The 27815-nt window shown below is 34.4% G+C and overlaps 1 long non-coding RNA gene across 3 annotated transcripts in view; it reads left to right on the forward strand.

Moving 5' to 3' along the window:
• LOC141372637 (uncharacterized) overlaps window positions 1-27815 on the forward strand; it is a 309547-nt gene that overhangs the window by 24536 nt on the left and 257196 nt on the right. The window contains exon 2 of one of the 3 annotated variants that reach the window (XR_012377986.1): window positions 2043-2210. The exons of the other annotated variants lie outside the window; for them this stretch is intronic. This is a non-coding gene — a long non-coding RNA (uncharacterized lncRNA). The remainder of the gene's footprint in view (window positions 1-2042; window positions 2211-27815) is intronic. 3 annotated transcript variants of the gene reach the window in all.

The following is a 27815-nucleotide window of genomic DNA, read 5'->3' on the forward strand; positions in this document are numbered from 1 at the left end:
TTTCTTTCTTTCTTTCTTTCTTTCTTTCTTTCTTTCTTTCTTTCTTTTCTTTCTTTCTACTGAAGTGTGGTTGACACATCATGTTACATTAGTTTCAGGTATACTACATGGTGTCAACAACTCTATACGTTATACTATGCTCACCACAGTGTAGCTACCATAGATCACCATACAACACTATTAGAATGCCATTGACTATATTCCCCATGCCATATCTTTCATCCCCATGATTTATTCACCACATAACTGGAAACACACCTTTTACTCTCCTTCACCCATTTTGCCTATTCTCCCACCCTGCTCTCTTCTGGCAACCACTAGTTTGTTCTCTGTATTTATAGATCTGTTTCTGTTTTTGTTTGTTTGTATTTTTTAGATTCCACATATAAGTGAAATGTGATGGTACTGTCTTTCTCTGTCTGACTTATTTTACTTATTTCATTTAGCATAATACCCTCTAGGTCCATCAGTGTCACAAATGGCAAAATTCCATTATTTTATTTTATGTTTTAAGAGCAGGTTTATGTTCACAGCAAAATTGAGTGGAAGATACAGAGATTTCCCAAATACTGGCAAAAATGTGGAATAATAGGAACACTCATTCAATGCTGGTGGGAATGCAAAATGGTACAGCCATTTTTAAAGACAGTTTAGAAGTTTTTCACAAAATTTAACACACTCATCATATAATCCAGCAGTTGCACTCTTTGGTATTTACTCAAAGGAGTTGAAAACTTATGTCTCCGTTATTTCGTATAGCTGAGTAATATTCCACTGGATGGATAGGTAGATAGATAGATAGATAGATAGATAGATAGATAGATAGATAGATATAGATAGATATAGATAGATGATAGATAGATGATATATAGATAGACCCATTTATATCATATCTTATTTATCCATTCATCTATCAGTGGGCACTTGAGTTGCTTCAATATATTGGCTGTTATAAATAATGCTGCAATAAACATAGGGGTGTATACATCTTTTTGAATTAGTGTTTTCATTTTCTATAGGTAAATACCCAGTAATGGAATTACTGGATTATATGGTATTTCTGCTTTTAATTTTTTGATGAAACTTCATACTGTTTTCCAGAGTGGCCGTACCAGTTTGCATTCCCACCAAGAGTGCACAAGGGTTCCTTTTTCTTCACATCCCCATCATACTTGTTATTTCTTGTGTTTTTAATTCTAACTGTTCTGACAGGTATAAGATGATATGTCATTGTGGTTTTGATTTGCATTTCCCTGATGATTAGTAATGTTGAGGATCTTTTCATCTGTCTATTGGCCATCTATTTGTATGTCATCTTTGGAAAAGTGCCTATTCAAGTTTTTTACCCATTTTTAATCAGATTATTTGGAATTTTGGTATTCAGTTGTATTAGTTGTTTATATATTATGGATATTAACCCCTTATAGGACATTCTGGTAATGAATATGTATTGGAGTTATTGTGATATTATTATTGTAAGGCTTAGAATTGGAGTGTAATTCCTTCAGCTTTATTCTTTTTATTGTTTTGTATTTTGCCTTTTTATTCAGTTTTAGAATTAGCTTGTATATATCAAAAAGAAAAAGAAGAGAAAACAAAAAAAAGACAAACAACCCTGCTTGGATTTGGATTTGATTGAAATAGTGTTATAGCTCAATTTGGGGATAATTGATATCTTTGCTATATTGAATTATCCAATCCATGTACATTGCATATCTTTTTATTTATGTCTTCTTAAATCTTTTTTATCACCATTTTGTAGTTTTGTTCACAAAGATTCCATACATGTTTTCTTGGAGTTAGATTTAGGTATTTATTTTTTAGAGCTATTGCAAGTATATATATACATACACACATATATGTACACACACATACCCACATGTACTTATACATATGAATATATATATATACACACCTATGTACTTATACAGTATTTATATAGTATATATAGCATGCTATATATAAATCACAATTATAAATTACATGTATGTCTTGTTTTTTTTTAACTTTTTTTTAAAAGATTTTATTTATTTATTTGACAGAGAGAGACACAGCTAGAGAGGGAACACAAGCAGGGAGAGTGGGAGAGGGAGAAGCAGGCTTCCCACCGAGCACAGAGCCCGATGTGGGGCTCGATCCCAGGACCCTGGGATCATGGCCTGAGCCGAAGGCAGACGCTTAACAACTGAGCCACCCAGGCGCCCCTATATGTATGTCTTGTTACATATATATAACTTATTTTTAGTTATATGCAAGCTAATTCTACAATTGAATGAAAAGGCAAAAGAAATAAAATAGTCAAAACAGTTTTGAAAAAGAATATAACTTAAAGATTCTTATTGCCTAATTTTTAAACTTACTGTATGTTCTGTTATTGGCCGTGTGTTATTGTAGAGAGACAGATCCATGGAACAGAAGAGAGTTTAGTAATGGATTCACACAAATATAACCAATTGATTTTTGACACCCATGTAAAGGTAATAAAGTGGAGAAAGGATAGTCTTCCAACAAATGGAATAATTAAATGTCTAAATGCCAAAAAATGGACACTAACTTCATATCTTCTTTAAAATTAATTCAAAATGGATCATAGCTCCAAATGTAAAATTATAAAGCATTTAGAAAAAAAAATAGAAAATCTTTGTGGCCTAAGGTTATTTATGACAAGGATTTGTTAAGTGCCTTGTTGAAATGCTAAATGACACCATTATCATTTCAGGGCAGAACTTTTCTAGATCAGTGGTTTTCAACTTGAGCAATTTTGCTCCAATTAGAGATATTTGGCAATGTCTGGAGTCATTTTCATTTGCCACAATTTGAGAGTGTTTGTGTCTTGGGGGTGAGGGTGGCAGTGCTACTGACATCTACTGGGTAGAGGCCAGGGGTACTGATGAACATCTTACAAGTCACAGGACAGCCTCCCGACAACAGTTATATAGTCCAAAATGTCAACAGCGCTGAGGTTGAGAAACCCTGTTCAGGTATTTTTTTCCTCCATATGTCAGACACTTTATTTATCTTTTTTTAAGATTTTATTTATTAGAGAGAGAGAGAACGAGCAAGGAGAGGGACAAAGGGAGAGGGAGAAGCAGCCTCCCCGCTGAGCCGGGAGCTCCATGTGGGGCTTGATCCCAGGACCCTGGAGTCATGACCTGGGCCGAAGGCAGACGCTTAACTGACTGAACCACCCAGGGGCCCTGTCAGACACTTTAAAATCATTTTCTATTTATCTAATTAATCAGAAAGAAAAAAATCTCCATATTAATATTGTTTAATAGGGTCAACTTAAACAACAAAGATAGTTTTTATACTAACAGGCATTTTCAGTCAGCATTCTAACAGGAAAAAAACAAAATGCAAAAACACCTGCTTTTCTGCAACACTTAAGCAGTTCAGCTTTTTTTTTTTTTTTTTAAGATTTGTGTTATTGGAAAAAGCAGCAGCCCTAGCAGGGAATGACAGAAATTCAGGGAAATCAGGCATGCCTAATGATTCTATTCCAATTTAGCACTGGTCTCTGGTGATTTCTTTTTACGAATTCCAGAGCTCAGGCTTTTGATCTTGAGCAGAAAATCCACATGTGAGTGGCAAGACACTGTTTGCACAGCCCTAGCACATGGAACATTCCCAGTTTGGCCAGAGATCTCCCAAGCAGGAGGGGTTCCTTCACACAGAATGGCTGTAAACCCTCAAGTCCAGGGTTCATTGCATTTGTTTTCTTTGGGAAGTCTCTTGAGGACTTAAGACAATTAAAGGGCTAACCGGCTATGCTTTGCCTGTAGGATGTTCAAGTTAGTTTCTTCATAGCAAAGTCACTGCTAACCACATTTTCCCTTTCAGTCTCTAAATCTATCCTCCATCTGGAGCAAAGCTGAAAAGATGCAACCTCTGAGAGCACTATGCTCTAACTTGACTGGGAAAGAGCTAGTAGAGTGTGCTAGTATAAAGGCATGGAGAATGCCAGGTGTACCCTCGATGGCAGGGATTCTCAGCCAAGGGCGATTTTGCCCCCTAGGGGACATTTATCAATATCTGCAGATATTTTTAGTTGTTGCAATTGGGGGAAAAGGTAATAACTAGCATTTAGTGGGGAAAGACGAGACATCCAACTACTAAATATCTTATAATGCATAAGGCATGCTCCCACAACAATGAATTATCTGACCCAAATTATCAGTATTGCCAAGGTTGCAAAATGCAGCTCTATAGACTCATTTACAAGTATTGGGTAGATTTTTCCAGTTTATGCATCTTCTAATAGTAAGTTACGTGGGCCATACCTTAGATAAAAGATTTTTTGAGATGATATCTTCAAGAATGTATTTGTTTTGCAGTATCTGTCAAATCTTAAAATCTTTGAAAGTATTTATGTTACTTTGTTAATTGTCTGAATAGACTTAGTAGGAACTTTTGCAGTCTGGCTGAACTCTCCAAGTTCAAGGATCTTTGTGAGCTTGTGTTTAAGATATATCTTTCATCTTCCAGTTTCAATGCACAAATGTTGAAAATAAAATATATACCTCTTGGTTGTGATACAAATGCTTGACATTGAAACATATTGATTCTTTTAGAACACTGTTCTAGTTTTCTGCTTCATTCTTATACAATCTGGAGAAGTCACATGCTATTATATTCCATTTACCCCTAAATAACAATGTCAAAAGAAAAAAGTCAGTATTTGGATTGTGTAGAAAAATAAAATTAATCGTTGAACCGATACTACTTTAATTGAATCAAAATGCTAGAGTCATATTGTCACTTGAAACACACAAAGCTACAGCTCATATAATTTCATCAAGCCTTTATAAGACTTATGAAACTATCCAGTGGTTTGTAGCATTTAACTTTGCTTTGTGCCTAGGACATTGCTTTAATAGAGACTAAATCAGAAATTTATTCTTAAACAAACTTATTTTAACAATATAAATATTTAAGAATAATGTAATAATTTTTAAACTGTAAGTGCATAGTGAGTTTAAAAATTAGTATGATCTATAGCCAATATGAAAATGCCAATAATGCACCAGGGTTCTTCTGTTTTAGCTTGCAAACAAGGAATTGATACCAAAGTCTTTTCAAGCTTGGAAAAATGGAGACTTGAATAATTGTCCAGTTAATTTAATAAATGTAGACAGCTGACCTAGATGAATCAGATTGTAAAGAATTCTTTTACCTCATTAACATTTTGGCGTAAATTATCCAGATAATTATTCCAATTTTCCACATCACTTTGCCCATATTGAAAGAGTGTCTTTCAATTTTTCATTGTAAATGCATTTCTTCTGTCCTCTTCAAAGCCCAGCAAGGTGTGTGTCCTTTATGATGCAAATCTAGCATTTCTCCATTTTGTTGATATTCCTTGAAATGCTATCATTTCTGTTTGTAAAACCTTTAACTCAGTATTGATAACTTGACCATGATGGTGCCAAGAGACCTATTTATACATTATACAATTCCAAATAGAAAACATCTCTTGGCTATTCTACTGTATTTTTTCTTCATGTACGTGTGGTTTATTTGAATTTCTGCAAAACATTTCTTTACTTTTCCTTCACTCATAGTATATTTTCCTTCAGTTGATAAAATTAGTTCATTTGCTCACCAGGGTTATACCTACTTACGTGTCAATGTTATACTCAAGATGTTTCAAGCTTCTATTTTACACTGAATAAACTAGTTGATCCAATTTATCTATATCTAATCAGAAAATTCTTATCTTGAATTAATTTGAGATGAAAAAACATATTGTGGAAAATAAATATTATTGTAAGTGCAGCCATCATTTATATTAAATGTCACCCGTTCAAGGCCAATTAGGCTGGGATAAGAAAGATATGAGAAGTTTGTAGGCTAAAACAAAAGCATTGCTTAATTACTTTTATAGCTTTATTCATCCAGTGTTTATAATGTATACAAATTACAATCTCTTGTCCTGCTTTAGATATTGAAATTATTTTTCATAATAGAAATAATAGAACCGAGAAACTATAGAATCCTGAATCATATTTGCTTGGTCTCACTCACTATTTGACTAATGAATCCAGCTCTTATTCATTACTATTCTCTGAAGTCTTTTGCTTCTATTTTCAGTAGTAGTGTGATTCTCCATAACTTTTTTCTTTATTCCAAATTTTCAGATTCTCCACTACTGTGATTTTTTTCATTGCAAATACCCTTAAACCAATATATTAGTTAACTGTTGTTGTACAGCCCACATTCCCTAGATTTAGCGGATTAAAAAAAAGAGTCACTTATTCTTACTCATGAGTACACAGATAAGCTGTGTTGTTCTAATCTAGGATACTTGGCTTGCTTATACATCTAAGGTCTGCTGGCTGGTGTTTTATTGCCTCACTCATTACTCAGAAGATTAACTCTCAGTAGTTGGAAATAAGATAAATTAGGCCATATGACTCTCCTTATTCTGCATATTAGCTGATCTTGTTCACATAGCAGTCTCAGAGTTCCGCAAGGAGAGCAGAAGCAAGCAAGGCTTAGAATTCATACAATATGATTTCTGTTGCACTCTGTTGGTCAACATGTATTACAAGTGCAGCCTAGATTCAAGAGACAAGAAATAAATGCTACTGCTTGATGTATGACCTATAAAGTTATATCACAAATAGTGTATGGTCATAATTTAAAAATAAAAAAAAGATTAATTGCAACTATTTTTGTAAATGATATTCCACAGTCTACTTCCTGACCACAATTGTTTACATTTATCCCATTTCAAGAGACTCAAAATTCTGATCCAGTTATGGCATTGTGTTCACAGTATAAGATCTCACGATCTGCATCAAGTCTTGATGTGGCTCTTACAATACAATTTTTATAATACCTGGCTCTTTATATGGAAAGCCAAGAAGGAACAACTAAACTATCTGACCCCATACATGTAATTTACAAAGGGGGAAAGGTGAGACAGAGGCAGATTAACTCTAAGAGTCAGTGGCACCCAAGGCGGGAAAGAATGAGGTGTGCTATAGTCACTGGTCCATAGCAATTCTAAAATCTTGGGCACCTGGGTGGCTCAGTTGGTTAAGCGACTGCCTTTGGCTCAGGTTATGATCCTGGAGTCCCGGGATCGAGTCCCACGTCGGGCTCCCTGCTCAGCAGGGAGTCTGCTTCTCCCGCTGACCCTCCTCCCTCTTGTGCTCTCTATCTCTCATTCTCTCTCTCAAATAAATAAAATCTTTAAAAAAATAAAATAAAAATAAAATAAAATCTTACTGGGTAAATGTTGTCATAACATCTCTATTTGGAAAAAGAGTTTATGTATATGAGTTTCTGTGAATGTGTTTGTGTGTGCATATGTATGTAGGCAATTGTATGATTTTTTAAAAATTTTCATAGAAATATAGCTATTCTGAAAGTGCATTGTGTTATTGTCAGTAATTTAACACTAGATGGGAGATTTAGGAAGTATGAGTGAACAAAAATTGCACAAAAAAATCACCCATGTTTATGTTCTCCTTCAGAGATAACCACACGATAAAAGAGATAAAACATGACATTGTACATGTTTTTAAGCCTTTTAGAAGTTCATTCAGTTTTCATTAAAAATAAAAAATACCAAAGTATAATGCAGTGTATATATAGAAAACATTGCATACAGATAGACAATAAATGTAATTTCATGTAAAATTATTTTCCTGTTTTAATATAGTAGTTTGCTCCTACAAATGTTATTTGTTAGGAATAATATTTGTTTAAATAGAATGGATATTGTGCATCATCTACATATAGTCATTGATTTCTATCAACTAAATCTTTAGTTTTATATTGAGAGGATTGGTAGGTTTTACATTCTAACTTATTTAAATCTTGTGGGTTTTATGTTTCTTTTTTTTAATATGGATTCTTAATTTAAAGCATATTTTGCATTTCAAGAACAAGTAGAGAGATTAGTCTGGTGGGATTTATGTGAAAGAGTGGAAGAATATTTGGGGGTGATGAAATTTTTACAAAGTAGCCATTGCTAAAATATATAAGACCCGATAAAGCATTATGGAATTTAGATTTTATTCTAATATATGAGTAAACATTGGAGAATTTTGAGGGTGACATGCAAGATTACAGTGACATTTACAAGGAGAAACAGTAAATGATGGTGGAGGTGCAAGGGCAGTGGGACATAGAAGCAAGGAGACAAACTAGAGGGCCAACTAAATAGCTCATTGATGAGATGATGGTATCTTGGCTAGGGTAGTCAGTTCTGGAGCTCATGAGAAGTAACAACTCTGAGTATATTTTCAAGATAGAGTTGATAAAACTTACTGATGAATCAGATAGGAAGTATGAGAGAAAAAGTAGGTTAGGATGACTATAAGGCTTGTGCTCCAAAATAGTACATGAATAAAGTACTTCTTTCTAAAAAGGGGGCCTTAAGAATTAAAAGAGTTGGTGGTTATTATTACTGTTAGGGTTAGTGATATTGTTTTAAATTATCTTGTGTTCTCTTTCCTCCAGAGTCAGTTCTAATTTTCATTTATCATGGTCTATTTCAAGCTTTTAATTGTTGTAGGTTGATTTTTTTTCAGATAGCTGTTGTGATTTTCCTTCACTCCTGCATATGTAAATTTCCCTCACTCCTACTGGCCTAAGTCTGTTTTCAGCTTGGTCTCTGGCATAAATATGACAGGTAATTCTGTGTCAGTTGACAATGGCTTAACTATTAATTTTGATTAAGAAATGAGTGGTCGGAGAAACCAGGAACAGACATGACTTTGCTCTGGAAGCCAGAACTCTAAATTTTCCACAAACAGTTCTTTCTATGTCTTACTTATTGTTGATTTTGTTTTTTTGGTTTTTTTTTTTGTTTTTTTTACTATATGATTAGTTGTTTAGGTGTTTACCTGGGGGTAAAAGACAGGAACATGGGATGGGGTGAAAGAGTAGAGATGGGTTAGAAGGTGCCAATTTATATAGATATTCACCTGACAGACTTTCAATTAATTCCTTTTTTATTCTTTTTAGCCTCACTTATCATCATTTTCTTCTGTACCTTCTGATCTCAAGCTGGAGCATATCTTTGTTTCTGAGTAACTGCTTCCTACTTGAATTGAATCCTATTTTGCCCAATTATTTTTCAATACCTTTGCTTATTTAACCTAACTTTTCAAATTTGTCATCAAGTTTCTCATATTTTTATTATCTTTTTAATATATTCAGTGTTTATGTATTATTTCTCACTCCAAAAGTTATTTAATATTTTTATGTGTACTACTTTCTTTTTCTTTTGATCACCCTTGCAAATTTATCAATTTTATTCATTTAAAATAAAAACCTGCAACTATTGGATTCTTTAATTCATTCTCTGTTTTCTGTGTTAATGGTCTCTGTTCTATCTTTCTTCCTTTCTACTTTCTTTACACTTACTCTGTTGCTCTATTCTCACATATTAAATTGTCTGCTTATTTTAATAAATTCAGGGGTTTTTTTCCCCCTAACATTAAGTATGTAAAACTGTCACAAAATTCCCTCTGAGCAGAGCTTTAACTGCATCCCACAAGTTTTAGGTTTGTTCTAAATATTTCCTAAGTTTTATTAAGATTTATTCTTTAGGGACGCCTGGGTGGCTCAATCGTTAAGCATCCCTTTGGCTTAGGTCATGATCCCAGGGTCCTGGGATCGAGCCTCGCATCAAGCCCTGCATAGGGTTCACTGCTCAGTGGGAAGCCTGCTTCTCCCTCTCCCACTCCCCCTACTTGTGTTCCCTCTCTCGCTGTGTCTCTCTCTGTCAAATAAATAAATAAAATCTTTAAAAAAAAGATTTATTCTTTGCAAATTATTTAAATATTTTTCCTATTAAAAATCATTTCTTAAAGTGTAACATCCACTTAAAAGTACACATACACATACCACCCAATAATCATTCACAAATTGAATACACCATCCAGTTCAAGAAATAGAGCCTTACCAGCAGCCTAGAAGACTCCCTCTTTTCCTACACTACTATACCCAGTGGTTAACAATATCCTTACTTCTAGCATTATAGATTAGTTGTATCTGTAGTAAAACCTTACTGTATAAAGATTCATTCTCCCACTTTCTTGCTGGCTTTTTCCTTCAACTTTGTGAAATTCATCCATGTTATTGTACATAGTTTACAGTTGATTCATTTTTATTATTCATTGTATTTCATTGTATGAGATACCATAATTATCCATTACAACATTCATGAACAATATAGTAGTTTTCAGTGTTTAGTTATTACTAATAATTTTTCTCTGAACATTCAGGTATATGCCTTTTGGTGAACTTTTACATGCATTTATTTTGAACATACACCTAGGAATAGAACTGCTGAATCATATGCTTATGTTCTAGCTTAGTAGATATATCCAAGCAGCTTTCCAAAATGGCTGTACAAATTTACAATGTAACTAGCTGTTAAAGTTATATATTAGAGTTATATACAGAGTCCAGAAAGAGATCCATACATAGTGTACTGATTTTTGACAGATGTGAATCACAAATACAGTGTAGAAAGGATGATCTTTTCAATAAATGATGCTGGATCAATTGGATATTCATAAGAAAAAAATATACTTAGTGCCTCCCCCACCAATCTTATACCCTTCCTAAAAATCTCACATCTTTCCTAAAAATCAGTTCTATACAGATTGGAAATCTAAATGTTAATGGTGAAAAATGAGGATTTTAGGAGGGGAAAGCACAGGAAAACATACTCATGATATTACAGTAAGCAAAGCACTCTTCCATGGGGCTCAAAAGTATTACCTCTTAAAAATGATAGATGATAATGAGATTAGCAACTTGTTCATCAAGGATACATCAAAGTATGAAGAACAAACTAAAGAAATGAAGATATTTGCCATACATATATCAGGAAAAAAGACACATACATCAAAAATATCAGGAGACATCCTACATTTTTTTTTGGTACATCCTAGAGTTTAATAAAAAAGAGACAAGCCATTTGTCTCTCTTAAACAATTTAAGCAAGTATTTTAGGGGAAAAAAGATATAAAATGGAAAGTAATCATATGAAAAACTGCTTAGATATTTAGTCATAAGGAAAATACTCATGAAAACTATAAAATGAGACTATTATATGTGAAAATGGCTAAAATGGAAAGTTCAGAAAATAATCAGTGCTGGATAATATCTAATAAGTGAAAGACTGGAAGTATGTTCCTTAATTCCGTACCCCCCCAAAAATGCAAATTTTGTTTAGGTTTTTTTTCACAGTGCTAGGTTTTTTACCACAATCTGATAACCTGACTTCAAGTCTCAGTTGATAATTTACCTCATGGTTTAGTGTGTTGTTCTTGGCATAGACATTGTTTCAATCTTCATTAATGATAACAATTTGGAATAACAGGAAGAGCCTAAAATCCTTTTAATGAGTGTAAACTTTCTTTGCTCTCTAACAAAAAAAAAATGCTTCTTTCTAAGGTAAAAGTTTAAACAAACTTACATACTCTAGTTGTATCTTGAAGCTTAAAGTTCTTTAATCATTCTTTAATTTGTTCACACATTTATGTATTCTCTCTCTTTTTTTTTACTCACCTAGAATATACAAATTAACTTCTAGGGATTTGCACAATAAAATGGAGTTAAGTATACAAAGAAACACATATCCTCTATGCTCAATCATCTAGAATATATTTAGGAGAAATACTACCAAGATGTTTTGTCTAAACTTAAAAATCACATTTTGTTAGCTATACATATTACATTTTCATAAATTTTTATGAAGGATTTGGACATTATATCTTATTTTTACATATCTTTGACTCTGAACCTTATAATGTGAAAGTAAATTTTTCACTTCATGAGGAAATTAGTTCTTAACCATCACTTAGAATTTACTTATAAAAGTCTTAATAGTCTGAAAAAACTGATAATGTACTGCCCCAAAATGAACACATCAATTAATTCTCCAAGATTAATTCATTTTTATTGTTTTTATCTCTTTTTCCATTTAAATGAACTATATATTCACTGATTAATATATTCTATCAAGAGATGCTTTCAAAGATAAGACTGGATGTTCTGATTAAAAATAAACAGGCCCTGTTTTCATGCACTGTAAGATTGTTTAGGGATATAAAAATTTGTGCACATAACCTCAAGACAAAATAGAAAGCAGTAAGTGGACTGAGATCTATGAGTGGTTTAAGCTAAGTGCTAGATGATTAGAGGGGCAAGAAAGAGTGAAGGAAGAATCCACTTTGGTTGGTAGGACCAGGGGAAAAAGTCAGAGACATTAACCTTTCACATGGCTATTTAAAAAAGGATGAGCATTAAATAAGGAAGGACAGCAAAAACAATCATGGGGACAGGAACACATGGTATAGATTTGAGGATCAAATGGGCTAGGAAGTTGAATGTATGTATCAGAGTAATATGCAATGATTCTAGAAAGGTTTCCTCCTACCAGATGATAAGAGTCATGAATGCCACACTGAGGAAAAAAGATAGCAAGTGGTTAAGAACATAAATTCTGGATTCAGACCATATGATTGAAGCTCAGTTGGGTTACTCTTCTTCTTTTTCTTTTCTTTTTTTTTTTTAAGATTTTATTTATTTATTTTGACAGAGAGAGAGAGAGAGAGAGACAGTGAGAGAGGGAACAAAGCAGGGGGAGTGGGAGAGGGAGAAGCAGGCTTCCTGCTGAGCAGGGAGCCCAATGCAGGGCTCAATCCCAGGACCCTGGGATCATGACCTGAGCCAAAGGCAGACGCATAACAGCTGAAACACCCAGGCGCCCCACTAAGTCTTTTTCTAACCTTAGGCAAAAGCCTTCAATTCTGCATGCCTCAATTTCTTCCTCCTAGTAAGTATCTCATAGGGTTGTGGTAAAAATTAAATGACTTGGTATGTGCCAACTGCTTCGAACTCTGCCTAGAATGTAATAAGTGCCTGAGTTCATTAAGTGTTCTTTATTTTTTTATTATGATTACTCAGGTAATGTAGACCTTGAAATTTGTGAGCAAGTAAATCATACCTATTTTTGTGTGCAGGTGGAATTTAAAAGGAGGGGTGGAATATTTCTCTCAAAAAAAATAATACCTTTTTTTTTCAGTCCTATGTAACAGATTCAAGTGCACTTATATGTGAAATTTAGGCATAATTTATATTAGTAATAAAATTTCATAGAAATATTGCATTACTTTAAATTGCAAATCTTCAAAAGAAATAGTAATGAGATTTTCCTTGATTTAGTATAGAAATAATATATATCTTTCTATTTTGACTTGGCTTCTCTTTTCTTGAAGAAAGACAAAATTTATAGCACTTACGAAATACAATTTTTTAAATTTAAATTTTAGGTAGTTAATGTACAGTGCAAAATTGGTTTCCGGAGTAGAATTCAGTGATTCATCATTTATATACAATACCCAGTGCTCATCATAACAAGTACCCTCCTTAATAACCATCACCCATCTAGCCCATCTCCTGTCCATCTCCCTCCATCAACCCTAAGCTTGTTCTCTATCATTAAGTGACTCTTATGGCTTGTTTCCCTCTCTCCTTTTTTTTTTTACTTTTCCCCTTTCCCATATGTTCATCTGTTTTCTTTCTTAAATTCCACATGAGTGAGATCATATGGTATTTGTCTTTCTCTGACTTATTTCACTTATTTCACTTAGCATACTGCACTCTAGTTCCATCCACGTCATTGCAAATGTCAAGATTTCATTCTTTTTGATGGCTGAACAATATTCCACTATATATATGTTTGTGTGTACACACAAACACACACACACCACATCTCCTTTATCCATTCATCAGGCGATGAACATTAGGGCTCTCTCCATAGTTTGACTACTGTTGATAATGCTGCTATAAACATCAGGGTGCCTGTATCCCTTTGAATCTTTCGGTATCCTTCGGGTAAATACCTAGTAATGCAACTGCTGGATCATAGTCTGTTTTTAACATTTTGAGCACTTTCCATACTGCTCTTTAGAGTGGCTGCACCAGTTTATATTCCCACCAACAATGCAAGAGGGTTCCCTTTCTCCGCATCCTCGCCAACACCTCTTGGTTCTCGTGTTGTTAATTTCAGCCATCCTGACAGGTGTGAGATGGTATCTCATCATGGTTTTGATTTGTATTTCCCTAGTGATGAGTGATGTTGAGCATCTTTTGATGTATCTGCTAGCCATCTGGATGTCTTTTTTTTTTTTTTTTTTGAAAAGTGTCTATTCATGTCTTCTACCCATTTCTTAAGGGTTATTTATCTTTTGGGTGTAGAGTTTGATAAGTTCTTTGTAGATTTTGGATACTAATGCTTTATCAAATATGTCATTTGCAGATATCTTCTATCATTCTGTAGGCTGCCTTTTAGTTTTGTTGATTGTTTCCTTTGCTGTGCAGAAGCTTTTTATCTTGATGAAATCCCAATAGTTCATTTTTGCTTTTCTTTCCCTTGCCTATGGGTGATGAGAAGTTGCTATGGCCGAGATCAAAGAGGTTTCTACCTGTGTTCTCCTATAGGATTTTGATGGCTCCTGTTTCACATTAAAGTCTTTCATCCATTTTGAATTTGTTTTTGTGTATGATGTAATAAAGTGGTCCAGTTTAATTCTTCTGCATGTTGACGTCCAGTTTTCCCAACACCATTTGTTGAAGAGACTTTTTTTTTCCTGCATTGGATTTTCTTTCCTACTTTGTTGAAGATTAGTTGACCATAGAGTTGAGAGTGCATCTCTGGGTTTTCTATTCTGTTCCATTGATCTATGTGTCTGTTTTTGTGCCAGTACCATAGGGTCTTGATGACTAAAGCTTTGTAATATAACTTGAAATCCAGAATCATGATAGCTCCAGTTTTGTTTTTCTTTTTTCAGAATTGCTTTGGCTATTCAGGGTCTTTTGTGCTTCCATACAAATTTCAGGATTGTTTGTTCTAGCTCTGTGAAAAATGCTGTTGGTATTTTGATGGGATTGCATTAAATGTGTAGATTTCTTTGGATAGTAGAGACATTTTAACAATGTTTGTTCTTCCAATCCATGAGCATGCAATGCTTTTCCATTTCTTTGTGTCCTCTTTAATTTCTTTCATAAGTATTCTATAGTTTTTCATAGTATAGATCTTTTACTTCTTTAGTTATATTTATTCCTAGGTATCTTATAGTTTTGGGTGCAATTGCAAATGGAATCGATTCTTTGATTTCTTTTTCTGCTGCTTAGTTATTGGTGTATAGAAATACAACAGGTTTCTATACATTGATTTTATATCCTGCAGTTTTGCTAAATTCATGTGTGAGTTCTAGCAATTTTTAGTGGAGTATTTACGGTTTTCTACATAGACTATCATGTCATCTGCAAACAGTACAAGTTTGACATCTTCTTTGCCAATTTGGATGCCTTTTATTTCTTTTTGTTGTCTGATTGTTGAGACTGAGACTTCCAGTACTATGTTAAATAGTAATAGTGAGAATGGACATCCTTGTCTTTTTCTTGACCATAGGGGAAAGACTCTCAGTTTTTCCCCACTGAAGATGATATTAGTTGTGGGTCTTTCATATATGGCCTTTATGATGTTGAGCTATATTCCATCTATCCTTACTTTGTTGAGGGTTTTTATCAGGAAAGAATGCTGTATTTTGTCAAATGCTTTTTTCTGTATCTATTGACAAGATCATATGGTTTTTATCCTTTCTTTTATTAATATGGTGTATCATAGGGTGCCTGGGTGGCTCAGTTGGTTAAGTGTCTGACTTCAGGTCAGGTCATGATCTCAGGGTCCTGGGATGGAACCTGTGTCAAGCTCCACGCTCATGAGTGAGGAGTCTGCTTGTCCCTCTGGCATTCCCCCTGCTCATGCTCTCTCTCTCTCTCTCTCTCTCTCTCTCTCTCTCTCTCTCAAATAAATAGCTAAAATCTTTTTAAAAAGATTATGGTGTATCCCTTTGATTGATTTGCAAATATTGAACCACCCCTGTGGCCCAGGAATAAATCCCAGTTGATCATGGTAAATAATTCTTTTAATGTACTGTTGAATTTGATTTGCTAGTATTTTATTGAGAATTTTTGTATACATGTTCATCAGGGATATCAGCCTGTAATTCTCCTTTTTACTGGAGTATTTGTCTGGTTTTGGAATCAAGGTAATGCTGTCTTTGGAGAATGAGTCTGGAAGTTTCCTTCCATTTCTATTTTTTGGAATAGTTTGGGAAGAATAGGTATTAACTCTTTTTTAAATGTCTGGTAGAATTCCCCTGGGAAGCTATGTGGTCCAGGACTTTTGTTTGTTGGGAGATTTTGATTACTGATGCAATTTCTTTGCTGGTTACGGGTCTGTTCAAATTTTCTGTTTCTTCCTGTTTGAGTTTTGGTAGTTTGTTTCTAGGAATTTGTCAATTTCTTCCAGGTGGCCCAGTTTTTTTTTGGCATATAATTTTTCATAGTATTCTCTTATAATTGTTTGTATTTCTGTGGTGTTGGTTGTGGGCTCTCCTATATCATTCATGATTTTATCTATTTGGGTCCTTTCTCTTTTCTTTTTGATAAGTCTGGCTAGGGTTTATCAATTTTATTAATTCTTTAGAAGAACCAGTTCTGAGTTTCATTAATCCAATTCTACTGTTTTTCTGTTTGTTTCTGTGTTTCTATATCATTTATCTCTGCTCTAATCTTTATTATTTCCCTTCTTCTGTTGGCTTTAGGCTTTATTTGCTGTTCCGTTTCTAGCTTCTTTAGGTGTAAGGTGAGGTTATGTATTTGAGACTTTTCTTGTTTCTTGAGGTAGGCCTATACTGCAATAAATTTTGCATTTACAGCATATAACTTTGAAACAAATTCCTTCCAGAGTCCAATAAAAATGTTTTTTGTAAGATTTTATTTTTATTTATTTATTGAGTGAGAGAGAGAGCATGTGAGCAGTGGGGAGGGGCAGAGGGAGAGCAAGTCTCAAGCAGATTCCCCACTGAGTGTGAAGCCCTATGTGGAGCTCAGTTTTATGACCCTGAGATCATGACCTGAGCTGAAATCAAGAGTTGGATGCTCAACCAACTGAACCACCCAGGTGTCCCTAAAATTGTTTTAAAAACACAAAAAAAGAAAACCCAGTATCTCTTTTTATCAGAAAAAGAAGTAAAATTAGCTTTTACTTATGTTCTAGTGCTATTAAAGTTTTATGCTGTAATAAAATACTGTTCTCTATTGACATACTATGGTTTAATGTTTCAATAAATACTTTGAAATTGGATAGAAAATTTGAATTATGTATATACTAGACACATACTTCCAGTAAAAGTTAGGATATCATATATTTCTAAATTAAACTTTAACATATGAAGTCATAATTTAATCAAATTTAAACTATTTAATATTATAAATGCAAGATGTCATACAGATCAAAAGGCATATCAATTTTCAATTTAATTTTATTTTTTTCCATTTCTCCTTCAAGGTTTTCTCATATTTTAGAGATTGAGATAAAAATCTTCCTTTACCCCTTACTATTCACAGCTTTTCTTCAACTGCCCAAGAATTTATTTATTTTTCACACACACACACAAACATATCATGTTACCTTCCTTATGTTCTTATACTGTTACCATCAGATAGATCAATCATTGCTTTTCAGATATGACAAGAATTCCATAAGCATATATAGTGATTAGCACAAGATAAGAATCTGGTAGCTGTAGTTCAGATTTCTGCATTTCAGCCTTTGGTGAATCCTATGTGCAATAAAAATCTGTTAAATAAACCCAGTTCCTTTTTATTCTTGTTCTCCTAAATATGGGAAACTCTTCTTGATCTTCCCTTATTCTCCAAGCCCTCTAAGGCTTATCTTTCAACTAACCCCATTCCATAACTAATCTTGGATATATTTTCCTAAATGTCACTGGACACTACCAAAAGAATACATGCCCTCCACATCTCTGTAGGGTATGGGGACCTAGGAGTTGAGGGTTGAGTAAATCAAAATCTTAATTCATGGTACATTATTTCTTGTCTTTAGAAGGCCTCCTTTTTGTCCAATTTATTTATTTTTATTTTTTATGCCCATTTACCATTCCCTTTCTCTGCCACAGATAACCATTCTAATGCATTTATATATATTCTTTTGATTATATGTACTCTTAAAAATTGCATTTTGTTTTGTGTGCATATTTTTTCCATAATGGCTTGTGGTATAAATCATGTTGTTCCTTATTTTTTCCACTCATTATTATCTTTAAAAGTCTGTCCTCATTCTTAAGTGTACAGGTGGTTCATTGCTTCTAATTGCTGTTACTGTGTGTTCTCAATTCTCCATGGTATATGTGTGTGTATGTATATTAAATGAGAAGTATGCAGATATGTAAATATATAGATATATGTGTATGAACATAAGTGTGGGTGTGTGTCTATATATGAGATATATATGGTGTACATTTGTTATACACATGCACATATGTATATAGTTATATATAATTTTATATATGTATTTATACATAAAAATAATTATTACATATATAATTTTTTACCTACCCATTTCCCTTTCTACCCTTGCTTTAAATGCCATATTTAAATTCCATCTCTGTAAAATTTTCTCTACTACATTGAGACAGAATTAATGATTTCTTCCTCTGTGCTATATTAAAATTTTGTACGTTTTAGCTTACAGCCACTATTTGTCTAATTCTGTCAAATTTACCCAGAATGCTAAGATCTAAATAGGTCTCTCTTAAGCAAGGAGTAATTTCAAAGTATCAGCCAGATTTTCATAGCTGAAGAGCCATTTAAAATTAAAATGTTCAATTGTCAGTTTGGGGTAGGAGGAAAAAGGTGATATTGCTCAGAGCATACAAATTACCAGCTCTAAGATTAATAAGTTTAGGGATGTAATGTACAGCATGGTGATTACAGCTAATAATACTGTATCATATTATTAAATGTGCTAAGAGAGTAGATCTCAAATGTTCTTACCACAAAAAGGAAACAGTAGCTATGTCATGGGATGAGGCCATTGCTAATACTATGGTAATAATCATTTTGCAATTCATAATATCAAATCAACACATTGTACTTATTAAAGTTATACAATGTAATGTGTGAATTATATCTTAGTAAAACTGGGGGAAAAACTTCAATTATCTTAGTGTGAATCCACCTAAAGAGACATAAATTGAGAGTATGTGGAGGGTGAGGCCATAAGGGGATGGCATCAGTGAAAAAAGAGGAACGCCCTAAATAAAATTCAGTCCTTTCTCATTGGGAGATAAACTCAGCATTGAAAATTATAGGACAGTTTCACCATGGCCTTCTAAGTTAAGATTCAACTCTGTCTGAGGATTAATATCTGTCCTCAGGAGATGCTTTAGCCAAAATGGACTAGGTGTGTCCTAGTAACAAACAACACCAAATGATTAGCTACTCAACTATCCATAAAAAGGTAGTTGATCATATTCAGTACTCTCTGCATCTGAATAAAAGTTTAGGTCAACTTGTCTCCATGTGTTGGCTCAGTATTCTAGGCTGCTTTGACTTAAGAGCATTTTCACATCAATTTGTGTTATGATCATTGGTGCTAGAAGAAAGATTACTGGAAATCTGAGTTCTGGCAATTAAATACTTTGATCTGAGAAGGACACATTATGCCTGCTCTCACTTTATTGCTCAAAACATGTCACTTGGCCATGTCTAATTTCAAGAGGGACCAGGAACTGCCGTCTTCCTATGTGCCCAAAACTAGAGGAATAGTAACTATCCTACCATAAGGGAGATGGTGTGTTTGTGGTGTAGAGAGACAGAAAGAGAGTTGGAAAGACAGAAAAACACAACAGAAACAGAAACATAGAAAACATAGTTGACATTCACCCAAGAGATTTTAAAGAGGATCTTTTTGATGCATTAAAGCCCTCTTTGCTTATAGTTTTCTATTTTTTTCTGTGTATATCTCCCTTGCCATCTGGGGAATTTCTTCATTCAAATGGTCCCCAATTTACGATGGATCAACTTAACGATTTTTCAATTTTATGATGTTGCAAAAGTGATATGTATTCAGTAGAAACCATACTTCAAAGTTGAATTTTGATCTTTTCCTGGGCCAGCAACATGTGGTGTGATACTCTCTAGTGATGCTGGGCAGTCATGTCGGCCACATGGTCACAAAGCTAAACAACCAATACACTCACAACCATTCTGTTTTTCACAGTCAGTACAGTATTCAATAGATTACATAAGGCCATCAACACTTCATTATAAAATAAGCTTCATGTTAGATTATTTTGCCCAACTGTAAACTAATGTAAGTGTTCTGAGTTCAGTTAAGATAGGCTAGTCTAAATTACGATGTTTGGTCAGCTAGGTGTATTAAATGCATTTTCAACTTATAGTATTTTCAACTTACAGTGGGTTTATTGGGATGTAACCCCATCATAAGTCAAGGATGGTCTGTACTGAGGAACTTGTTTTTCTTTTTTTCCTCTGTGGCTAACACTACCCTGCCATGTCTCACCTATACTTCCAAACATCACTGAAGCTTATTGCTTAAAATTTGAAACGAGTATTAAAGAATGAGCATTGGAAGAGGATTTGAAAAATGGGTTCTTGGCCTTTATATGACTCTCCACTCTTTTAATCTAAGTTTAACACTTTATAAGATAAGAAATAAGGACTCTTTAAAGACTACCACATTATGATGTAATAGTCTTAGTACCTGAATTCCCTACTATGTAACACAGATTTAGTTTGCTGCAGATCATAGGAAGTGGGATGATTTTATCTATTTAGTTATGCAAAGGCATTTCTGGCAGTTTCTGGGAAACCTGCCTGTCACATTGAGGAGTCAGACAGATAAAATTAAAGTAGTGAGATTCTCATATTTCTCATAAATTAAAATACATGTTTAGTTAAAGTTTATTTGTGTAGCCTTTGTGTCATATAAACCCTAATGTAGAACTCTCCAAATCTGTTTAAAGTCATGGCACACATAATAATAATAGGCACAATGAGGTAAATAGGCAATGCTACATATATCTAGTAGAAACCAGCTTGGGTGCTCTAGCTACCCTAGGCCCTGTCAAGCAGCACTGAGGAGATCTCTATATTGATATACCTGTAACTCAGGTTAAGAAGTTCTGTCTTAAAGGATCAAGTCTTTAAAAAAGCTGAAGACTGATAGGCTTTCCTGCTATACGTTAGTCAGTCATTAGAAAATATTCATTAGTGTATCAGGCACCTTGCTAGCCACTGGGTACATGCAGTGGAGAATGCTATAGAAACAGTTCTTGTCTGTCAAACACTTTAAATTGAGCTTCAGGAGGAAACAGTTTAGCAACTTTGAATCTGTACTTGAAATTTATGCAGCCATTTCTGAAAAGTAAGGAGACTTCTTGAATCACTTGGTAATCACCAATTTTCAATGTGGGTCTGGGTTATTTGGGGTTTGCAAATATTTCAGATATGTTTCTTTATATGACTCCCATAATTCCTAGCTGTTATTAAGATCTTTTCATAATTGTATTCAATTTAAAATAGGTACTTTGAGGGGCACCTGGGTGGCTCAGTGGGTTAAGCATCTGCCTTTGGCTCAGGGTCATGATCCTGGGGTCCTGGGTTCAAGCCCCACATCAAGCCTGCTTCTCCCTCTTCTCCCACTCAGTGTTTTCTCTCGCTCTCAAATAAACAGATAAAATCTTTAAAATTGGTACTTTGAGACTTTTTAAATGAGAAGGTTACTGATGTTTAAAACAAGAAAAGTTCTTAAAGCTGTCAAGATTTGTTCACAAATTCTTAATCTATGGAGTCTCACAGATACTATGTTTTTTCCATTTTATTTTGAGCCATAAAATAAGTACGTATTGTTTATTTTTGCATGATAATGCAACTGAAAGTATGCAAACTAAGTTGAAAAGACAGATTTTCTCCCTACGGTCAGTTGATAATTTTGTCATATTATAATAAAAACCTTAGAATGATCAACTTTCCAAAATAATCCTTTCTCGAAGGACAAAAGGATGTTATGACCTAAATTCATTCTAGGTAATTGAAATAAATAACTCCAGCTATAAAAGCAACAAGGTATAATGAAATGTTCACAGTGTTAAAATGTATAAGCATCACTTCAGGAGTTTGTAAAAAATGCAAATCCTCAGCCTTTATCCCAGAGATTCTGTTTCAGTAGGACAGCTGTGGAATCCCAAAACAATATTTTTTATAAGACCTCCATATGATTGTTATAAAAGGGATCCTGGAACCCATATTTTCAGAGCACTGGTGTTATAGAAAGAGAATTAGTTTAAGTGTCAGGCATACCTGGATTTGAATTCTGCCTCTATCTCAAATTCTATGTGTGTTAGTTATATATTGCTATATATCATATCCATACAACTCAACAACTTAAAAAAATGCACCATCTATTAATTACTTCATAAATTCTGTGGGTCAAGAGTTTGAATCTTCCTATCTGGATTCTTTACTGATGGTTTCATAAGGCTGGAGCCAAGGTGTTGACCAGAGTGAAATTCTCATCTGGAGGCTCATCTGTGGAACAATCCACTTCCAGGCTCCCTCAGTTTGTTGACAGAAATCATTTCCTTTTGGTTGTAGGACTAAGAATTTTGGTGACTGTTAACCAGAGGCCACTCCTAGAGGTTGCCCATCATTCCTTGACACATGAGCTTTTCCAATATTGCCGCTTACTTCAGGAACCGAGCAAGGTGAATCTCTAGCAGAAATCCACTAGCAAGATGAAGTATTACATAATGTGATATAAGTGCAGATGGAATATTTCACCACTTTTTCCGTATTCTACTAGTTAGAAAAAGTCACAGGTTCTGCTCACTCTCAAGGTGAAGGAATTATACTAAGGTGTGAACTCCAAGAGGGGCTGATCATGGGAAGCCATCTGAGAATCTGTCAGCCACGGTGTGACCTGAAGCAAATTGTTTATTTAGCACTATGGATTCTGAACTTCCCTATCTCAAAACAGAGTTAACACATGCCTTAAAGAGGTAACATAAGTGAAGGTCCTGGCATGTTGTCACCATTTTATTAGTTCTGTTAATGGATAATAACCCTGAAAAGAAAAGGGCGACAGAGCTCTAATAACATTATCTACAAATGCCCTTCTAATTCTCTGGTTTAATGTCCAAAAATTATGTTCACAGTTTTATTGAATATAACCTATTTTCAGAGCTTAACATAGACTCTATCTCATGGTAGACATTCAATAAATGTTTGTTCCTTACTAATAATGTTTTAGTAAATGTTCCTTTCTTTTCTTTTTTTCTTAAACAAGTTTCTATTTTAAGATGTCCTTTCCAAAGACAGCTGAAAGGATGGCCTCTCTTAGCCATGATTTATTGAAGGGAGTGAAAACTATGAATGCATCCAATGGAAATCAAAGCAAAGATTCCCAAAAGACCACAGAGGAAGTGTTTCTGTAGGGAATAGAGCACACCGAATGTTCTGTGCACTAAGAGCTGCAGCTGCTTCAGCTTGGGGCTCATAACATGGCTGTTTTGACAGCCTCTCACTACAGAGTGCAAGCAATTAGTAGTGCTATGAGCATTCTCCTTTATGCTCATATTCAGAGACTTAGCATTTCCCCCCACTAGCTGCTTTCCTCAGCCCTTTTACTCCATGTTTCTAACATATCAAAAAAAAGCATGAAGAGATCTGAAGATAATTATCTGAATGCTGATCTCAAAAAATAAATAAATAAATAAGTGGGGAAACTAAAGAAAAATACTACAAATAATCCCTTTCTGTTGCATATGCCTCCTGTTTCCATAATTATTCTATCAATTTTTTTCTATTGGAGTGTTTTTTTTTTTAGAGAATTTGGTAGGTAGAGATATGAGAATTGGAATGTTTAATGTAGGAGTAAATACTAAAGATGAAAAAATAAAATATTCTTCTCTTTTTATCCTATCAGTGTATGTGAGTCACAGCACAATAAGTCTTCAGAAAAAAATACAAGAGAAAGGATAATAGATTTACTTTTCAATCAGATAAACCCATAAGTTCTAAAAAAATAATTTTTTCCTAATGTGCTATCATTTCTTTAGTTGATTTATTCAGTCTCTGACCCTTCTGTATATCCTGTGTAAACCCTTCCTCTTTGCTCTATGATAAGCTTATTACCTTTATAACCAGTTATTCTACCCAGTAAGCATCAACTTGTTATACTTAAAATAACTCTCACAACTTGGCGCATTTTTTCATTACACTGTATATTCCAATTTTGGAAATATTTTTGCCAGCAACCAAGAGTCTTTTTTTAACCACACATTTCCAGACTACCCAGCATATCATTAGATTTTGGAAATTGGTACTGCTAAGTAAACATAAAATAATTCTATTTAAAAGTCGTTCTTAAAAAATGAGATACAAGATAGAGTGGCACATACGTAGGTAGGGAGATGATATGCTGTGAAAAGAACTGCAAAATGGAATAATAAAATGATGGGGCACCTGGGTGGCTCAGTTGGTTAAGCATCTGCTTTCGGCTGAGGTCATGATCCCAGGGTCCTGGGATTGAGTCCCTCATTGGGCTCCTTGCTCATCGAGGGACCCTGCTTCTCCCTCTCCCTCTGCTTGCCCCCCCATCAAGTAAATAAATAAAATCTTCTAAAAAATAAAATAAAGTGTTAAGCCTGAACCAAATATGAAAGTTCATTAGCTCAAACTCTAAGGTGCTATGTGCTCCTGTATGAGCTGAGGTAGAATGTCTAGCCCTGCTGCTCCTGGTCTAATGTCCTTTCTACTAAGCCATGCTGACTCTATACATGTTTGAAAAATGGAGCTCACAGAAGTGGGTAATAAAAATTTATAATCTTTTCCCATATAATGCATACTCTCCTTTTTATGCTTAGCAATCAGGATTCTTCATGCCTTCCTGAATGTTCTTATAAAGCCCTCAGAATCATCCAAGCAGCTACCGAAAAGTTAGATTGTATGGTAGAAACATCTATGTATTCATGCCTCACACTCTGGGGGGAATACAATGGAAATAATTTTAAAGTAGATACAAAGCTCTTGGGGATTGAGTCAGATAATTTGTCTAAATTTATGAAATAACTAACATTATCATTGCTGCCTAACTTCACATTTCTTTTAGTCATACATATAAACGGCTTCAAAACAGTATAGTTTTCTAAAGGTAAAAAATTAATGTGGCTCTTCAGAGTTTCCAATCCCTTGATTTATAGGAAAGGATATTCAAACTAAGTGTGTTCTCTCAATATATGCACTAATGTGTGTGCTACATGTATTTTTTACAGCGTCTCAGTAGAATGTTCTGCCTGAAGCTCTATGCTTTCCCCTAATGAAAATGAACTACATTTCATTCAGTGCAGAACATAAAAGAAAGATCTTTCAGGAATCAAGGCTAGTAATTTATCAGTTTCATCCTCAAAGTAAACCACGAAGACCTTTGGGTCAGATTTGGGACCAGTCATAGTACATCTGCACATTCACTTTAAAAGACCTGACTTCTAGGGGTTATTAGGACTCTGTTCAAGGTTTCTGGTACATAAACTCTCAAAATTTTATTACAGGCATGAATAAGGTGGTAATAGTTTCAAACTCCATAGTATTTATTTAGCTAGCCAACCCTGTAGTGATGTATTTTCATTCACTCATTTTCAGGATGAGATGAGCACCATCAGCTATGCAACTGATAAATGGCTTCTAATATAATACCAGTTGGTTTAGATTTTATTGGTTAGACCCTCAGTTGAATCTGTCATATATTGAAATAGATATGCAATGGGCTTAGCTGTAGGAAATTTTAAACTCCAGCTCTTTGGGGAAATGTTATCCATAAAAAGCCAATTGTACCAGTATTTGCTGAGTGGTGGTGACTGCTGGTGGAGATGAAGTGCTCTGCTTTTCTGGAATGCTGTGGGCTAGAATGGAATTGGTAGACTCTGTCCTTTGGGGAGCCTTCAAAAGCTGGCAGTCCATCTCCTGTTGCTCCCTCTGTAGGTTGTAAATGAAAAGATAATTTGCAAGGTGATCACTTTTTTTTTTTAAAGATTTTATTTATTTATTTAAGAGAGAGAGAGAGAGACTGAGAGATAGAGAGCACGAGAGGGAAGAGGGTCAGAGGGAGAAGCAGACTCCCTGCTGAGCAGGGAGCCAGATGTGGGACTCGATCCGGTGACTCCAGGATCATGACCTGAGCCGAAGGCAGTCGCTTAACCAACTGAGCCACCCAGGCGCCCTGATCACTTTTTTTTTTTAACGTAAATGTATAGTAATGCAGCCGGCAAGATTAGCATCAGTCAGACTGAGCACTAGTTGGAAATATTTTTTTTACACAGAAATCCTCCTGAAATGGTAGTGCATTATATATTACATGGCATGTGTCTCATGAGAAGTTAAAAATAGTAAAAAAATAAAAATAAACAAACAAAAAATCCTAACTTTGTGTACTATAATTGTCCAAGGTTCCTTTTTTTCCAGAATAAAGCCAATTAAGTATTTCTAATCTTAGCTATTTCTAATCATATTTATATAATTTACACAAAGAAAAACATATGATATTATAAACATTTATGAAATCATTTTTCTGTCCAGTAAGAATTTAAAAGATATAACTGAGATTGTGGATTGCACAGCCTTTTGTGAGTTTAAATTTAAACACCTCAATTTCCATAAGAAAGCTTATGTTTTAAGAAAAAGCAACTGCTTTTCCCATGTTCTTTCTGAGTAATACATTAGTTTGGCAGTCAGGGAGGGATAATAAGAATTTGACTTCTCAATATTACAGAAATCGCTCCACAGAATTACTTATCATCTTCAGAGTATATAGTCTAGAGTATAGCGCATATATAGTTTTGCAGTTAAATATGATATATTTGCAAAGAAGCCAAAGGAGTTTAGCATTTTGTAAAAGCTTTGGATCAGACAGACCTGAGTGTAAATCCTGCAACTGTGTGACCTTGGGTAAAACATTTAACTACTTCAGTATGTAGAGCAGTAAAAAAGGATAAGAATTATATTTAAACTCAGGAGTGATTGAGGAATTCAAAAGAAACAGTATCTATGCTGGAGTTTAGTAATTTATTTGGTAAATGGTAGCTGATTATTATGTTGTTCATAATAGTGTTAGTAATATTAATGGTAGCAGTTATCGTAATGCTAAGTAGTAATTAAGACTGGTGTAAAGAAGAGAATCTACTGACTTCTTCTAGAAGAGTTAAGAAAGGGTTCCCAGAAAGAATGAAATTTAGATTGTTGATGAGAAGTAGAAGCCTGCTACTTTAGGACATATTGTAAGAATATTTCAGGCAGAGGAAAAAGTTGGACATGTATGTTCAGTGGTGTAGAATTACATATCTAGATAATATCCTTTCTAGGATTTTTGTGAATGGGAAGCAAGAAACAGGTATTTTGTGCTGTTGGGCTTAATTATTTTACAGGAATAGGAAATTAGATCATCTACTGAGAAATGGTAAGGTTGAGAATGAGGCAAAGGGTAAAAGTGTTCCTTTGTTTTAATAGACATTGACACAAAAAGGAAAAGCATAATTAAAGTTCCCTCATTGCAAACTGAGGTAGGTTGGAGACCCTTGTTATGTGGTCTTCTACCCTGGAGGAACAGCAGAGTATGGGAGAGGAGAAAGTGGGTGACCAATTCAGCGTGGGGTTCAGCTGAGCAATAGTATGACAGTAGAGTAAGGGAACTGAAGAATCAAGGGAGATAGTGGTTCAGAAGATCAAATTGCAGTCAGCATAGAATAATGACAAAAGCAAAGCCTGAAAAAGAAGAAAGATAAAGAAGAAAAGAAAGAAAAAGAGAGAGAGAGGGAGAGAGGGAGGAAGGAAGGAAGGAAGGAACACTGGATATTGCTTGGAATTCAATAAGCAGGCTTAATAAGAATGAGAAA

Source organism: Callorhinus ursinus, unplaced genomic scaffold (assembly GCF_003265705.2).
Source record: "Callorhinus ursinus isolate GAN/ISIS: 27379988/994484 unplaced genomic scaffold, GSC_fseal_2.0 scaffold4, whole genome shotgun sequence".
NCBI classification, from domain to species: domain Eukaryota; kingdom Metazoa; phylum Chordata; class Mammalia; order Carnivora; family Otariidae; genus Callorhinus; species Callorhinus ursinus.